The sequence below is a fragment of the Amblyomma mixtum genome, chromosome 4, assembly GCF_055824585.1.
Source record: "Amblyomma mixtum isolate Tamu chromosome 4, ASM5582458v1, whole genome shotgun sequence".
Lineage (NCBI taxonomy): Eukaryota > Metazoa > Arthropoda > Arachnida > Ixodida > Ixodidae > Amblyomma > Amblyomma mixtum.
This window is the reverse complement of record NC_143015.1, coordinates 116163822-116176781: the sequence shown is the minus strand read 5'-3', so window position 1 is coordinate 116176781 and position 12960 is coordinate 116163822. Positions and strand designations below refer to the sequence as shown.

Genomic DNA, 12960 nt, shown 5'->3' with positions numbered 1-12960 from the left:
AGAATAAATGACATGTTCCATGATTTTGCATGGTACACTTGTTAATGAAATGGGGCGATAATTAAGAGGTGAATCAGTACTACCTGATTTGTGGACGGGAACGACCTTCCCCACTTCCCAGTCGTCTGGAATGGTACCTTCGGAGAGTGATTGCGAGAACAATGAACAAAAAATGCTGCAACAGACTGATTTAGTGTTTTTCAGGACCTTTGAATTGATTTCATCTATGCCGGAGGCCGAGGAATTGTTAATTTTGTCGATTATGCACGAAATTCCATTACTTTTGAAGGTTATCGCGTCCATGCCTGTGGTGATTATAAGAGGCAATCTAAAACACGGTGCTTCGGATTCGTTAGTAAAAACGGAAGAAAACGCAGTGTTAAACGCGTTTGCACATTCGATATCAGTCATCCTTTCACCAGAATTGTTAGTGAGGGTTGGAAGACGTGCTTCCTTCGGGTTTATCAATTTCCAGAACTTCTTGGGGTTATCGGTTATCATTTTTGGCAGATCAACTTCGTAAAATGAACGCTTCGCACTTCTAATCGCCACCAAGTACGTGTGCTCGGTTTCGTAGTATTTATCCCAAGCCTGCTGGCTTGCTTGACGCTTAGCTGTACGAAATGCGCGTTTTTTCTTATTTTCAAGCTTTTTCAGAGCTTTTGTAAACCAGGGTTTTTGATTATTTTTTCGAAAACTTCGTGTCGGAATATATTTATTGATCAATTCAGAAAACTTATGTTTCAATAGCACCCAGTTGTCGTTTACACTTCTACTATGAAGATCCGTTTGAAACGTCGATATAAAGTTAGCTAGTTCGGTGTTAATTGCGTCATAGTTTCCCTTATTGTAGAGGCTAATAGTTTTCTGAGTAGTTTGTCTTATTACAGGTGAGAAGTTAAAACTGGCATGGATTACTTTATGATCGCTGATTTCCCTGAGACACGTAATGAATTCTAGGCTGTCTGGATTGGTGGTCAGTATAAGGTCGAGTGTGTTAGCCGTTTCCCCTGCGACACGTGTTGGTTCGGAGATTAGTTGGGTTAAATTAAAATTAAGGCAAACGTCTATAAATTCTTTTGACTCTTCTTGACTGGCTATAGGCTGAGACTGGTTATGCCAGTCGATATTGGGATAGTTGAAATCCCCAAACAGGAGGATGTGTGCTTTAGGGTGCTTGGAAACCATGTTATTTAAAATATTGTGAAGTTTGCGAGGAAAGTCAGGATTGCTGCGAGGTGGTCTATAACACACACCAATTAATATTGTCAATGGGGATGCACGGCACATGATCCATAGAATTTCTAAGTCTGAAGTGACTTCAATGCTAGAACAAGATAACTGCTCATGGACTGCAATCAGAACTCCTCCCCCCCGAGCATCTTTGCGATCAGCGCGAAAAAGACGAAAATGAGGCAGGTCGAACAATATCTCGGAATCTGTGATGTCGTTATTCAACCATGTTTCAGTTAGAACGAGCAGATTGCTGCCTGATGATGTTACAAGATTTGACACGACATCACGTTTCGGCAGGAAGCTGCGAATGTTAGTAAAGATTACCGATAATGGAAAGTTAGCACGAGGAGTAGGCCGGGAAGATCGTGATGACCGGGAAGGATTAGTTGATTGTTACGATATCTCTTGTACGGACTGAGATGATTCATCAAAAATATAGCGTTTTGGGCCAATATGCATCGTTTTGAACCTCAGGGAAAAAGACTCAGACTTTGCCTTGGCAAAAGCCTAAAGGTGTTTTCGGCAATTTTGGACACGACGTGAAAAGTCCTCACCGACGCTATAACCGGTGTCTTTGAATTTCGGAACTTTTGAAAGAACTGATTCCTTAGTTTTGAAGGATATAAATTTAACGATGACCGGGCGTTGCCGGTCTACAGAGTGGCGTCCGAGGCGATGGGCACGTTCTATATCATTTGCACTCAGCTGGGTGTCGAGGTGTTCGGAGCAGTGACGAATTATTAGGTCCTCGGACTGAGAGTATGTTTCAGAAGGGTTAGTGTCAGGCAAACCATAGAAGATTAGGTTGTTGCGTCGGGAGCGATTTTCCGCGTCGTCAAGGCGATCCTCTAGTACACCAACTAGGCGAGCAGTCTCGGTTGCTGTGGTCTGCATTGCCTCTAGATCTGAACGGAGTGTGGGTAGATTTTCACAGTGGGTTTCTAGGGCACTGAGGCGTACGGTCAAATTAGACATTTTTTGCTCCATTGAGAGCAATTGACCCTTAAGCCCCTGCACTTCATTCACTAACTCTGCCTGGCTAGAAGACACCTTCTTTAGTTCGCTAAGGATAGCGTCGAGCTTATCGGGGCCAGGGTTGCTCTCAATGTCACCGCACAGCAGCAGAAGAGACCGAACAACATTAAAGCACTCGACACTGATAACAAGGCAACACTGGGGGCTCGGGAGCTGTACCAAAAAGTAATTGCTAGTTTTCTTTGAAAATAAACTCAGATGGTTACCAACCTGCATGGCGAAGACGGGTGGTTTAGACCGTGTTGTGGCACAGCCACCGAGCCCACAGAGTGCTGGCGTCGGTTGCTGCTCTTTTATAGACTGTCCGTAGAATGTCGTTGACGATGGGGCTTTCCAGTCGAGTCCGAGGGTCCAGTTTGCTTGAGTCAGTAGCACAGGTGCGGGGGCGTCAGTAGGTGCAGCGCAGAATGTCCCTCCATTTGTACTGCGCATGGGTGCACTTTCGTTTGCTGTCATCCAGGAACCGCAAAAGGCTGCAGGGAGCATGACGCAGATGATCATCGGCGAGAAAACCTGCATGGCGAAGACGGGTGGTTTAGACCGTGTTGTGGCACAGCCACCGAGCCCACAGAGTGCTGTTGTTGTTGTTGTTGTTGTGACTGAAAGAAGGATGAAGAGGAAATTGCACGGGCCTGCTACTGGCTCGAGCCAAGCCACCACCGCTGCCGCGTGCATATAGAGGAGAGTTAAAAGATCAGAGGAAAGAAAAAGGGAAAGAAAAGACACGCGTCGCAGCAACAACTGCGTCCGCCGGAGCGGACGCTGCTCAAAAAGAAGCGGCCGAAGCCGCGCTCGCCGAAGCGAGAACAGATACTCCACACCACAGAGTGCTGGCGTCGGTTGCTGCTCTTTTATAGACTGTCCGTAGAATGTCGTTGACGATGGGGCTTTCCAGTCGAGTCCGAGGGTCCAGTTTGCTTGAGTCAGTAGCACAGGTGCGGGGGCGTCAGTAGGTGCAGCGCAGAATGTCCCTCCATTTGCACTGCGCATGGGTGCACTTTCGTTTGCTGTCATCCAGGAACCGCAAAAGGCTGCAGGGAGCATGACGCAGATGATCATCGGCGAGAAAACCTGCATGGCGAAGACGGGTGGTTTAGACCGTGTTGTGGCACAGCCACCGAGCCCACCGTTTTGGCTTCCATACTATAGGTAGCTTGAAAAAAATCTCAGCATTAAAACGCAGGGCCAGGAGCATCAATTTCTTGCTTTAGTAATACGTACTGTGTAACAGTATAGAGGGCGTTCTGAAAAAAAAAAATTAGCGCAACACACAAACACAATCACGAGAAAGAAAGGCATGACAAAGCGCTTCAGGCGTTGTCATGCACCATGCCATGCAGAAACTATGCACGAACTCGCCCAGATACAAGTTCTACTTGAGTATAGAGGGCCTTTGAAAAACCGCTGAATATACTTAGTGTGCACTCCAGCTGCAACGTAAGTTGAATTCTTCTGGTGCTGGCAGTGATGATTCAGCTGGTCTGCCGATCCTGAAACCAAACTTGCAACGAGTTATAAAGGTATGCTTTTCATAATAAAGCTCTCACTTTTACGTTTATTACTTTTTCAATGCATTTAGAGAAGATAAGAGTGATCGATGTAGAGACGCTGTACTCCGCGTCCAATGGGTTTGCAAGTTATTTTGTTAGTAGTTAGAAGTTCAATGGGTTTGCCCGTTTGTCATTGTTCCACAAACTTTACCATTGTTTTCCATCACTTCGGGACTCCATTTTGCTTCCGCCGCTCAGAACTTCGCGCCGTCTCTTTACTCCATGAGCATTCTACGCGTGCACGGCTCCACTAACGCCTTTAACAAGTCTTTTCTACCCGTTGCCATCGAAGAATGGAATTCATTACCCGAGTGCATTGTCATCGAATGAGATCCGTGTAAGTACCGCATATTGCTGCTGTCGCACTTGAAAACCTGATGTTGATTATTCTTTTTGTGTTTAACTACCGTTTCATAAATGTTTGACCACTCTCTGTGATGGGTTCATGTACATTTTTTTCTTTATATCCTGCCAGTACATGTATATAGCACTGATTGTGACCTGGTGTATTTTTGTTATGTAACGCCTCCCCCTTATGTAATGCCCCACTACCCAGGGGCCTTTAAGGGTCAATAAATGATGATGATGATGATTTCGATTGTCACCCTCCCTTTATGTATCTGCGCTCTCGGCCCAAGATATGTGTCGCGTGATACTTTTGTGTCGCGTGCGCAAGACTCTGCCTTAGATCGTAAGAATGTTTTATCCACGTTCGAAAACGTCAGCCGTGTCGTGGTGGCATGTCGATACATTTCTTTTTCTGCCCGTCCGTTTTGCTTCCTTACTCCTCTCCCCCTCGGTGCCCTTCAGGTGCCCACTTGGAGGGAGAGATCTCACCTTCGTTCTCTTTAAAACCTCCTCCTCCTCAGCACTGTGCACTTATGGCTGCAGGGCTGAGGAGGCAGCGGTAAAACTCCGGTGAAAAGAGCCTTTTACGCGTAAACACAATTTGCTGCTCGAGGATCAAGGCAAGACTTGAGGGGCTCACAACGAGGCCAAACCGTTTACGGAGCAAGGCAAGTTATACGTACCGTCTTTGTGAAAAGTGACCAGGCTGCATGGTTTCCTTCAAGCTTGTTTAGTGGAGCCCTTGTAGCTTTCCTAAAGATCAAAAGTTATTGGAAGGTAAGAAGGCCCCCAGTCCTTGCCTTTAACGACCGTTTCAACTTCAGGAAAGCTGTAAGGGCTCCACTGTACAAGCAAGAAGCAAACCATGCAACGTGGTTACTTTTGACAAAGACTGTACAGCTTGTAAATATTCAATGCAACTTCGTAGCTGTAACAACTGTAGGTCTTGCGAGCGCTGTAGCGCCGTGTTCCAGAAATTAAGCTCTGCAAAATACTGCAGATCTTACGTCGTAACTTACTCTGTACGGGAGTGTCCGGGGCAGTAGGAATGTGTGAATGCTCTTGAAGACAAGCATTGCAATTGAACTCTTGGCGGGATTGTTGAGACCAACCGTGCGTGGCCTGGCCGCGAAAACAGGAACAGTCCAGAGAGAGAAAATGGATTTTGAATAGCAACACCCGGTCCGGCCACCAAAGGTTCCGTTTACCAGTCTTTTTTTTTTCCAGAATGTCATGTACACATTTGATTAAGACCGGCAGCAAAGAATGCTCTAGGCTTAGTGTTAATATCAGAAAATGCTCCCCACAGATCTAGTGTATGCGCTTTGCGAAAAGTGGGGAGTGTCTTTTTTACTTAGGATGAGGGGATGCCTGTTTCGTTTATTGAATTCTTGGATTTGAGGTTCAATAGGATTGACTGAGCAGTCCGCAGATTCTTCAAGGCGATGTCATTGAGATGTCAAACTCCGTACTTGTAGCATGCAGTGCACAAAAAAGCCATAGCTATGTTCAGATGAGAAAGAAAATATGGAATAGGCGAAAGGAATTCGCAGTGCCAACGTAGTAGCTAAGTTCTTGCGCTTGAACGTTTTAAACTAGCCACAAACGCGGAGAATAGCGTTTTGCGTTCACTAAATTGTGAAGTCAAACGCACAAACTTCGTGGCAATCTCTCGCCACTTTCTATTTCACATATTTATTAACTTAGCCTTATAAAAAGAACGCAACAAAATATTCACGCGTAATTTTTGAGTTCATTGTCCAACACGAACACGCATAATTTCAGAGGACATGTGCAGTTGTAAAGATCATGCGGCTAATAGCTAAAAAATGAAGAAAATCCGGGGCATTCTTCGAACTGTTTCTAAGAGGCAAAGCCGCCACTCTCAGAGTCGCACACGGTGCTACACAGGGAATAACCCCCACACGTGTTTACTTGCACAAGTAAACACAACCTTCCCTCTTATAAGGTGCCCACAGGGGCTTTGAACTTTAGAGCCTGCAATTCGAGCGCTGTGGAAGCCAAGAGAGGTCTTACGCAGTCCTTGTGTGCATTGTCACAATGCAGTTACAGTTGTAAATGAAATATCTGCTCTAATGGGAGGATAGAATTCTGTCCAAGAGCACCCCAAAGTGTGCCACAGAAGAATAAGTTGGACTTATGGCTGAGTTTCCAGGTGCGGAAGAGTGCGTTTCGAGCGAACTATTGTTTACCTGTTGCGGCCTAAGCCTAGGAACTATGGAATACGCGCTTGTGACCAGCAGTGTTACGAGCTTATGACGCCAAAAAAAAAGTATTTAGTGTAGCTTTATAGACGGAAGCGAAGAGTCTCTACCACAGCCAATTATTTTTATGATAATAAGATACGGTCTGAAAATTTCCCATGCGACTGTATCTTTTCTCCTGCAAAGTTCATTCTTCTACACCATACTTTGCATAGTTATGCCATCCACGGAAAGGCTAACAGTGCGTTGTTCTCATTTGTGAGAGTTTGTCCTCCTTTCGTCCTTCAACAGCGCATCGTCCACCCTAAAGAAAAACCCCGTTCAAAAGCTAACCTCGCCAGTATCGTGGAGAATGGCTCTGCCTGCGCTAGTAGTGAGGCGGCGAGTAAGTTTAGGGGGCAAAACAGCTTCCTGAATCTCTTCGAAACGGTTGTGGTTGCCAAGGGCGAGAATGCGTGTTTTAAATGTGGAGACAGAGGTGTTCATGAGCAAGGGGATGGCAGGGTAAGCTGTATTGGAGCGACTTATAGGAGCAAGGGCTGTGACCAGGTGAACGGTGTCCTTCTCATGCATGCTCTTTCGATGACCGGGAAGCCATCGGATCATGCGGCTGATGTTTCGGGCAGTGGTACTAGGGCTACTAACGGTATGAGTAAGGAACCCGTCTAAATGGAGCCAGAGGCTATGGACGCTTAAGAGTGGAATGTTACCATGTTACCACCGGCCGACCTCTCCACCTTTCCCTCATTAAAATTCCTTTCTCTCTCTCCATAATGGGGCGGTTATGAATTTGGAAGTCAGTGCATCCCGGTGATGTGTAGTTGCGGCAATGGATGGGGATGACATTCGATTTCTCAGAGCACACTGCGTGTCATTTGAGGTGAAAAAGGCTTCGACTTATGAATTGCGAATTGGCCAGCGGTTTTTTTGTCTGCCAAGGAAACATGGCTAGGCCAGATGGTAATGCAATCAGCGTTAAACATGTAGCCGATGTCAGCGAATGTTGAAAGAGTGCCGGCTAGTATGGCGATGAGGATGTTGAGAACGACTGGGGAGTTGACTGTACTGAGTAATACTTGTTGGGGGGCTAGTTGGTGCATGTTTCCAGAAAATTGTTGTAGCGCCGAAGCAGACAACACACAGAAAGCTAGACGGTACAGGCGCCTGTCCCGTCTAGCTTTCTGTGTGTTGTCTGCTTCGGCGCTACAACCAGTTGACTGTACCCTGAGTTCTTCTGTCAAGTGTGGTGAAAGCGGGTGAACGTGCGGAGCCAGAGTCGACGGTGGCGGTGCCGTTAGATAACTAATCGGTGACGCATTGAAATATGCGGTGACTACATCTGATGGAGTTTATTTCTTCTAGTATGGCGTCAAGTGAGATGTCTAAAGCTCCTTTATTGTTTAGAGTGGACCACCGCGCTGGCTCATTGGTTATGGCGCCCGGCTGCTGACCCGAAAGACTCGGGTTCTGTCCCGGTTGCGGTAGTCGAATTTCAGCGGAAGCAAAATTCTAGATGCCCGTGGGCTGTGCGATGTCAGCGCGCGTTAAAGAACCTCAGGTGGTCGAAATTTCTGGAGCTCTTCACTACGGCGTATCTCATAGCCTGTGTTTCCTTGAGACTTTAAATCCCCATAAACCATAAGTCCACAGTCCAGAGTGAGACGATGTTGCCCGCCTGAAAGGATGCCCTCGAGGACATCATGTAGCAGAAGGAGCAAAGCATCTTGGGCAAAGAGGCCACTTAGAAAGCCAAGCTTGCATAATTCGATAATTTGGTGTTCCTCGATGCGATATCTAAACCATAAAGAACACCACGCGCAGCATTAAATTAAGACTCTCGAGGTTTAGCCACCTGTATAGTCATCATGCTTTCGCTTGTAAACACATGGGGGTAATCTACAGACTGGAGAAGAAAATGTTAGGCCTAGCTGGTGCTTCAACCCAGACACGTTTATCGTGATCTTTCAAATTGCCAGACGCAAATGGCAGGTCAAAAATCCGCACAAGAGGCAGCGCAGCTTTCTACGCATGTCGTTATGCTGCCTCCTGTCCCGGTAATTGTTCTTAATGCGATGTGGTTCGAAGTCTGCGGAGGGCACTGCGCTGGGCATGAGAATTATTCATTATAATGCATGTTTGGTCATCAAGAGAAGAGCAAGCCAGCCGCACTGCGGAGCGGTAATGCTCTAGTCTCATTCTAGGGTAAATCACTAACATAGCAGAGAAGATACCAGCAAAAAGGATCTGATACAATTTATGCGTGTGGATGACGGCACTTTGATTTCACCAGCCAACGGCCGATGTCAGAGGTTATGAAGGTCGACCATTCGGAGCCAGCATAACCTCCAAGGAGGAAAAATGTACGCCGCTGACAAAGCACTGAACCTATAACGCTTCGTTTATGAAGATCAGTGACAAGCGAACGCAGTGATCCTTTTTTTAGCGTTCATTGATTCCTGAAGTCACTGACGCAAGCCCGTTTCAACGCCTCGCTATCGCCGACACTGTGATAAATAATATCAACACAGGACAGCCTTATATAAGCACCGCAGAACGTTATTCTGGACCAACGTTTATCACAGTGGTGAGGGGACCTGGCCATCACAACAGATATCGTATGCGGGCATAGCAGTTCGGGCAGCAAACTCCTCAGCTGAGAAAACAATTTTCACTTGACAGTTCTACAACCTTTATATAGAGCTAGAGAATGGCATTTATTAAGGTCGCCATAAAACCATAAAATGGGAAGTGGTTTCTGACCTTTCTCTAAAAAACACGGATTCGTTACAGAGAGTCAAAAGTGCCTTGAAAAAGAGGCGACGCCGGAGCTTGCGGCAATCAATAGCATGCTACTCACACAGCGGCACTGGAGCTGGCAGAGAGTAATTGCATCTGTGTCGCAGCCATGAACTCACTGATGGAATCCTTGCGCGCACCGCAGTCTTTCAAAGGGCTCTGGAAAGTGGGACACTGAAAAACAAGTTCGACGCATGGCTGACACATTCAGGATGAAAGTAATAAACTCCAATGTAATTACTTGTATGTTCGTGTTTCCAAGTGCACCTACAACATATTATGCAGGCGCAGATTGCTTTTTTTTATGTTGTCGTGCCGATAACAGCGAAAAAAGATTGTTGGCCTCAACAGTGACGGTCATGTGTCATGACTGGCAGGCAATTGTAATTTAAATGAGTCTGAGTGCACTGACACCTCAGCTTGCGTGGGTAGAAGAAAAACGATGAACAATAAGACGAATACTTTTTTTCGTGCTCTGTTGTTCAGTGCTTGGGACATCTGACCTTACTTGGCGTTCAGGCTTTTCAATTTTAAGAGCGTTTTCAAAAGCATTTAAAAATTTTATAAATAACAAAACGACGATATTTTGAAATAAACAACCTAACAACCTAACAACCGAATTCCAGTTTGTTTTTGGGAAGGAACGGCTGCAGAGTCTGCTGTACTGTGGCCGCAGGAAGTTATTTTGCACTGTATGAAACATTGTTATTAAAAATTACAATATTTGTATATTTTAGCAAAACCTTCCACGCTTTTAAAAAGAATATGGCACTTCAAAATCTTTAAATATGCGCTCCTAGGCACTTGTCCCGATCTGGCACAGTCATATCTTAGCGTATGTAAGCAGGACTTTATCAATGTTTATCAATTATGTTCTCATTGATCGTGGCGTTCCTGAAGGAAATCCTCATGTGCCGTATTAAATATATATCCAATATATGTATTGTAGGACATTTCTCACACTGCTCGTGAACCACACTATATAATTCAATCACTCTATTCTGCTTGTGACCGACCTTTTGAATATTGAGCGGATAATTATTGGTAATTCATTTGTAGAGACCTTAGCAAACGGCTTTTGGTTCATAACGAAAAGGTAAAGCTCTTTCGTTTCCACCGGTGAATACAACTACAATCGGTTGCCCACTTGTGTTAAGCCATAACGTGATTGGTATAGTTGATTTTCTGTAATTTCCTCCTTAAATTTGTTGCGCATGTATGAGGAAGACTGCTCACGTGAACATCCTCAAAGAAAAGTTGCCACAGCCAGCAGGATACTGCACACATGTCGCTCCGGTTTCCTCAGCGCCTCAAACTGGCTGCATTCAATACCTATACCATTTAACCTGAGGGTTAACCAAAAAACTAGCCTAAAAGCCAAACCACAAGGGAGCGTTTCTTCTGCATCGAGTCAGTGTCTTGTCTACCGGCGTCATCACTGAGAGCCCGCAGGAAAGGACGACCAGTCACTAGAGGGCGTACGAACTGCCGTCTCCAGACGGGGGCGTGGAAAGATCTTGGAGAAAATCACTCAATTACCATAACTGATAGTTTGTGCGCTAAAAAGACGTTCACAGGAAAGAGGATAGAGACGACGGGAAAGAAGCGCAACTTTCAACTTTAATGACGACAAAAGAAGCCAGGCGCACTTATATATCCGCTGATAACCAGAGATGAGCTGCGTGACGGAGCGTGAACCAACAACGCCCGAAGCTCGGCTAGTCATTGGCCCACACTAATCCTCCCCCCCCCCCCCCCCCACCCGCGCCTCTCACCCCCCGCCTACGAGGTCTTTTCGGCGCCGACGATGAGATCTGGCGGCGCCAGATATCTGCGTCTCCCTACGTCGCCTTGCTCGATGCAAGCGTCGAAATTTCGCATCTGGCGATGTTGTTGCGACTGAGAGAAGGATGAAAAGGAAATTGCACGGGCCTGCCGACTGGCTCGAGCAGAGCCACCGCCGCTGCCACGTGCAGATAGAAGAGCAGTATAAGATATGAGAGGAAAGAGTGAAAGAACAGACGCGCGCCGCATTAACCGCGTTCGCCGAAGCGAAGACGCCGGCTGTAACAGATACCCCAGTGCCCCATCTTTCGACGTTGTTGTTGTTGCGACTGAGAGAAGAATGCAAAGGAAAGTGCACGGGCCTGCCAACTGGCTCCAGCCGAGCCACCACCGCTGCCACGTGCAGATAAAGGAGAGTTAAAAGATCAGAGGAAATATTGAAAGAAAAGACGCGCGTCACAGCAACAACCGCGTCCGCCGAAGCGGACGCTGGCTGAAAAAACAGATAAGCGGCCGTAGCCGCGCTTCGATTAACTCTTTCGACGCTAGTAATATCCTCTATTTTAAATAATTACTTGTACATAGTCTATATTGCTGCCCTACCCCTATCCTTTCTTCTATCCCTGCTCCCTTCCTTCGCCCTGTTCTTTTATTTCCGCTAGTCGCAGCTGTTTCTTAAGGTTTCGATGGCAGATGCCGCGGCTAGCAACGTCTTTTCCTTGCATTTTTGTTTTTATTAATAATAAATAGCCACTAACAACATCAATGCCAGTACTCGAGACGCTGACGCGACGCCGAAGAAAAGTTGTTTTGTGGTTCTGACTTAAGTTAAATACGGTTGCTCTGAGAAAGGCTTTGAAGCGTAGTTGATAGAGCGTGTAACAGAGCCCACGTAGAGGTTTTTTTCAAGTGTGTAATATTATCCATAATGAAGCTTGCTACGAACATCGATTTTCTTCTAGCTATAACTTTCATGCCACACTTTCTCGAATTTTTTTAATTTTCTTGCCAGCCTAAAAAACTTATGACAGTGTTTCTTGGATTATGTCCACTGAAACACGGTTTGTGCTTTCGAATGGGGCTACTGATTGCACACTTTGTATGAAAAGTTTAATTTAAAGAAGTGTAAATACATATAGTGCAAAATGGCATTAGCAGTTTAGGCCTGTCACGTAAGTTGTTGAAGTGAAAAATTACGAGGAACTTTAGTGGCTAAAGTGGTTAAAGGCGAAAGCCTGAGTGCTGCATTCTGCTACGCGATTGTTCACTTCACATTTTGTTGGTGCATCAATGAACTGGCATTTAATGAAGCTTAAGCTTCGCCTTGAGGAGTGGAACGCGACAGCGTGTTGTAGCGCTGCCAGGGAGTCCACGGAAAGCCACCACCCGTTCGGCGCGATGCGTTGCCCTTTGAACGCAACGCTTTTTAAGGAAAGGAAATGGGGCTGTAATTCTCTGTCGTCTCGGTGGACACCTGAGCCGCATGGTACAGGAAGGAAGGAATTGTGAGTGAAAGAAGAAAGAGGGGCCGCTGTGAAGAAAATGAAAATTGTATTTGAGGAAAGGAAAATTACGCATTAACTGTCACATATCTCAGTAGACACTAGTCGAAAATTGTATTTGAGGAAAAAGTTGCGCAGTAACTGTCTCACATATTTCGGTCGACACCCGTCAAAATTCGCGCGTGGTGACATCACGAAAATTTGGACCAATCTGAAACGCGGACAAATGCGCCTTGCTCGTCGGTAAATTGGTTTTTGAGGAAAGGAAATGTATCTGTCTCTCATATCTCGGTCGACACCTAAACCTCGCCGTAACGGGAAGGGAGGAAGATGGGAGTGAACGAAGACACCGTATTCACTAGACGCACCTTTGTTCATTCCAAACCATCGAGCTGGCATGGCGGAGTGGTAGCGTGCTCGCCTCGCACTCCGGAGACCGGGGTTCGATTCCCAAGTGCGAGTCGAGCACGCTACCACTCCGCC

The 12960-nt window shown here is 46.1% G+C and overlaps 1 protein-coding gene and 1 pseudogene across 1 annotated transcript in view; one reads left to right on the top strand and one right to left on the bottom strand.

Annotated features, from left to right (window-relative positions):
* Nucleotides 1–309: 309 nt before the first annotated feature.
* LOC149348014 (uncharacterized) lies at nt 310–3351 on the bottom strand (annotated as a pseudogene).
* Nucleotides 3352–3697: 346 nt separating this feature from the next.
* Nucleotides 3698–12960, top strand: part of LOC149348013 (fatty acid synthase-like) — a 53358-nt gene continuing 44095 nt past the window's right edge. The window contains exon 1 of the mRNA XM_089587860.1: nt 3698–3791. The gene's annotated coding sequence lies outside the window, so the exon portion shown is untranslated. The remainder of the gene's footprint in view (nt 3792–12960) is intronic.